This window comes from Danio rerio, chromosome 5, assembly GCF_052040795.2.
Source record: "Danio rerio strain M-AB ecotype USA chromosome 5, GRCz13ab, whole genome shotgun sequence".
NCBI classification, from domain to species: domain Eukaryota; kingdom Metazoa; phylum Chordata; class Actinopteri; order Cypriniformes; family Danionidae; genus Danio; species Danio rerio.
Window position 1 is genome coordinate 54,603,816 of NC_141025.1, and position 5,290 is coordinate 54,609,105.

General features: G+C 34.1%; 1 long non-coding RNA gene across 1 annotated transcript; it reads right to left on the reverse strand.

The window, feature by feature from the left end:
- Positions 1 to 2,514: 2,514 nt before the first annotated feature.
- Positions 2,515 to 4,463, reverse strand: LOC147844375 (uncharacterized). Its single transcript, XR_015490678.1, has 4 exons — positions 4,382 to 4,463; positions 3,612 to 3,669; positions 3,434 to 3,496; positions 2,515 to 3,308 (listed from the first exon to the last, which is right to left on the reverse strand). It is a non-coding gene; the product is annotated as an uncharacterized LOC147844375 (long non-coding RNA).
- Between the last annotated feature and the right edge of the window lie 827 nt (positions 4,464 to 5,290).

The window sequence follows — 5,290 nt, forward strand, 5'->3', positions numbered from 1 at the left end:
CAGTGAGGGAAGAGAGGGAGCAAGAGAGATGCTAGCTTAAAAAAAAAAAAGCACTTAACTCACATGATATAAGCATATACAAGTGGAACGTCACCCTTTTTTGTTGATTTATTGAAAAGTTTTAAAAATACAGCACAGTACAGCTCATTTTTTTTTAGGTTTTTCCAGTGTGTTCTGTACCTAGTTTCTGGTACTTTTAGTACCAGGTCTATTATGGCCTGTTTCCACTGAGTGGTATGGTACGGTACGATTTGGTAGGCTTTTATGGCTGTTTCCACTGTTAAAAGATACCAAAAAGCGAACCATACTGTACCACTTTTTGGGTACCCTTTGGGAAGGGTACCTACTGTAGCACAACAAAAGGGTACCAAATGGCAGAGCTAGACCCACAGCTGAACATTATTAGTTTACAGAGATATGTCAGTACTTGTGAACAAGCCAAGAGAATGAAAACAAATGAAGCTCCATTATTAAATACACAGTCGAAATATTAAACCGTAATAGAATACATATGCAAAATACGTTGGGACCATCACAACCGGCCCACTTTACCAGGTACTCTGCCCCGCACCAACTTTGGGCCAGTGGCATAATTCAGCCCTCCTTTATTCCTTCAGCACCAATTATGCATATACTCTGTTACAGCCGGTCATCAGATGGGCACCCCCCTTTCCTTAGTGTTTCACCAATTTAAGCCCATGACACCTCAGGAGGGCTCGACAGCAGATCCAGCACCCTGGATCTCCTCCTGCTGACCACCACCCAACTCTATGATATGGTTTGTCTTTCAACAGGTTGGCTTTTCATAATGACTTTTGGCTTTTCAGGTTGGCGTACATATAATAATGAGCCATGGTCAACAAAAGGTCAAAACAAACCTTGACATCATCTTGATGAACAGCCACAAATCCAAGAAGAAGAACAGAATATAACCTGTGCCCCGTAGTTGTTTACAAGGCTATCTAAAGCGTGAGTGGTTTCACTTTCTCAAGAGAGCTCACGTGCGCAACTATATTTGAAATAACAAACTTCTTGAGTTGGTGATCATAATGTGAATCTGATTATTGGAGTGCATCTGATCCTTTCAGATAACAAAGAAGCCCGAACAAACAAACAAGCAAATAATTTTTTTCAACAACCTAAAACATTAACAAACTGCCATGTTTAACTATTATGATCACCTTTTGGACTATTATGAACTTGGAATGACAGAATTTCTAATAAAAGGTTACATGTGCTGGTGAAGATTAAAGATACAGAATTACTGTGGGCTATATGTTGTGTGTTGTTTTTGAAACCAAATAAGGACTAAGGATGCTATGTGTAGTTTTTCTGTAATTGGTAACACATCGTAAACTGTAAGGCTCTTTACGTATTCATATATGTTGCTTTTATTTATTTATTTTATTTAACTGCAGACGTTACAGTAGGCTATTTTGCATCATTGATCTGCAGTTATAATCAAATCATGTTAAAAAGGTTAGTATTGAGCATTTATACACAAGTATTTATGTGCATAAAGCATCCATTTTGTGAGAAGTGCTTCTCATATGATATGTGAAAAACCCGTACAGCTTTACTAGGACATTTCCTAGAGTAAGTAATTTCTGTCATACACCATGCACACCACCATTGGTACCCTTTTGGCGGTGTTACATACATTTTCCTCAAGTTCACATATATATTAGCAAAAAACACGTTTACTTTATCACATTATATGGTTCAGTTGAATTTGTGAGACTTTACCGTTTTATTGTTAACCTGTTGACTTATGAGTCAAGGATTACACACCAAAAATGTGTTAAAACATACTCATCAAGTTTGTTGACTTTTTGTAATACAACCCCAATATTAGAACAAAATGAAGCCTTTCCCATTTTCATGAAGACTGTACACATACATTCATTCCTGTTCTTGTCGTCTTGGTCCCTTTATTAATCCGGGGCCGCCACAGCGGAATGAACCGCCAACTAATCCAGCAGGTTTTTATGCAGTGGATGCCCTTCCAGCCACAACCCATCTCTGGAAAACATACACACTCATTTACTACGTACAATTTAGCCTAATTCATCTGTACATGTCTTTAGACTGTGGGGGAAATTGGAGTTCCCGGAGGAAACCCACATGAACGCAGGGAGAACATGCAAACACCACACAGAAACGCCAACTGAGTCGAGATTCAAACCAGTGACCCAGCAAGCTTCTTGCTGTGAGGCGACAGCACTACCTACTGCACCACTGCGTGGCCTGTATACATACAGTGTCCAGCAAAAATGATATGTTGGCGTTAATTAACTTTTTTTTGTCCACTGGTTCCACGTAACCGAGTTAAGTTATCTTTAAGAAAGAATATTAATTTTAGTGAACTTAAGTTAGTTACATAAAGGTAGCGTAATGTTGTTTAGTTCAATCAACGTAACATTTATAGTTTAGCTTTAATCAATGTAGTTATTTAAGTTCAATTATTCTAAAATTGATATTGTTATGTTTAACCAAATAAAAAAAAAACAGTTTCCGTTTCATTGAGTTTATTCAATAGCATTTTTACAGTTTAACACATTTTCCAGCAATCAAATGATTATCAAAATCTAAATATTGTCTTTATCTGTATCTTCACTTATTACAATAAGTTAAAATATTAATACTATTAAATTAATAGTAATACAAGTATGAAGTAAATTAAAAACAATAAATGGTTTACAAAAATATGCTTACAAAAGCATCATAAAATACACTTTTCAAAATAATACTTTTCATATATTACAAAAAACATTCAAAAATAATATTCTGCCTTCAAATGATTTATCAAAAATATACTTCGAAAAATTAAGTCTTCTTTTGTAAACTATGCTGTACCTTCTTTACACTGAAAAAGAAGATAACACTTCAGTTGTTCAAAGAAAGATTAACATTTTCAGGCAAAGTAACACGATCAGCACTACACCATAAATTAGACCAACCATCACAGAACATGCAATAGCTACACACATTCATCTCTGACATTTGCAACATTTCTGCACATTTGCACCAGACACTTTCTTACAACCACTCCCTATATCTAAAAAAAAAACAAACACAAAAAAACATTGGGCATGAAGTCTGCTTCACACAGGTAAAAGCATTCTTAATTCTTAACATTCTTTGTATAATTAGCACATCTTGGGTGTATTGCCTCTTCTTGTTGATTTGCTGAATGTCTCCTCAATTGTAAGGTTCTTCAAAAGAGTCTGCTAAATGTTAATGTAACTACTGTAGATTCATAAGGTGGTGTTGCACATCAAGGTTTGTGCTTCATCATGCCCAGCATCCTAAAAATGTCAGGTAAAAAAAAATAAACATTTACCAACAGATCAAAGGTGAAAGGAGGAATTGGTTTAAGAGGAAAATATAAACTGTTTTAAAAAAATTATAAAATAAAATGTAAATAGCTTACCATGTACTCCCTCACTTAGGGGCTTTGAGAATGCATTCACACCTTTTTTCCACTGGTGATGATCTAAATGACATGAAATGACAAATAGGAATTTACTAAATAATTAGTAGTTAAAATTACTATTCATTTTTACTGTACATCATTTTAATGTGTGTATAGGCATCTAAAGGCATAGTACCTGGATGATCCACAGTCTCCTCAGCCAGTTATGGGACTTTAGAGGTTGAGCTGTAAACCTGTGAGGGAGAAAATAGATGCGAGTGAGCAAATATTTGTAATAATAAAATATAATAATATAAATATATAGCATTTAGAATAATATATTTATAATAATAAAAATGAAAAAAATAAAACACTGCAAACTACTAAACTTAAAAGTTTAAATGTGTTAGATGACCAAACAAATAAGCTTACATTAAATATGTCATCATGCTAGATGTCATCCTATTTAAGTGTCAAATATGCTTGTCAAGTTTTTTTTTTTTTTTTTTAAGTTAACAGGCTTGAATAATAACAATGTGCCAACACCACCTTTTAATTAATATTATGTAAGTTATCAAAACTAGCATTCAAACTTGACGAACAACTTGACACTCATTTAAAATAGAGACTATCAAATCAAAAATCAAATCACTTTTATTGTCACATTATCAGCAGCACGGGTGCTATAAGTGCAATGCTTAGACTATTCTAACATGACTATTCCTTACTACCATTGTTTGCAACTTTATTTTGGGGGAGTTAATATATACAAAGTATAAAATCTCACAGGAATGCAAAAATAACTACAAATTTATCTGTCATTAATGTGATAAAGAAACAGGGAACATGGCAATTTCATAACAATACTATACACAAACACAACAGAGTATTACAAGGGAGTACATTAATGACTCAAATGTTGTCACAGCCTCAATATAAATACATAAAAAGTAAATAAAATCTCACCTGTGTGTCCACATTGGGCAAAGCTTTGTGCACGTTCTCAATTTGTACTGTAATCTTCATCTTTTGATTCCCATAATATGGCGCCTAGCTGAAAGTGATCGTTGTGGTTTGAATCTTCTTACTTCCTGTGTTGTTTTGAAACTGCGCATGTGCAGATATTACTCCACCTATTGACCAAAATGCAGTACTGCAAAAGCAACACAACTCCCTTTCATTCATGTTAATTAAGCGAGCTGTTTAAATGTAACAACTAACTTTTTCTAATTTTTTCCAACACAACACTTTTATTTTTAATACACAAACATAAGCGAATTGTTTAATTTCAATATAGTTACATTCTTTGGACCAACTAAAGCCATAATTCATTTTTTTGAGTGTAGGGGTTATTTGCACACACTGGCACACTCTCTCACTTCGCAAGTGCCTTTTTTTTAAGTTTTATTCTGGTGACCCTAACCCTAACCTAACAATTTATTTCATTTTCTAACTAGAGATAGATGACATAGTTTCTTGAAATCTACAACATCTAAAGGAACCATTAAAAATGCAAGTTATATAACTACAAACAAAAATATCTACAAACAAAAATACAAAACAAAAATTGTTTTAACATTGTGTTTACGCATTATTTCCTTAAAAGAACTGACAATTGGTTTGGCTTGGTTTAACATATAAATAAATGCATCGCTTTTTATCATCATTGGCCCAACTATACATCGTAAAGAGATGCTGTCTGGAGTTTTAATTAAATATAGATCAGACGTGCATTAAAAGGTCACTGTTCGGAACAGATAGCAGATGGACAATGTGCTGAACCCTGCATTATGTCCAGTACACCTCCGTTAGGAACAAACTGCATTGCCGCTATTGCTCTGTATATTTATAGTGTTTTTTACATGACATGTCAAA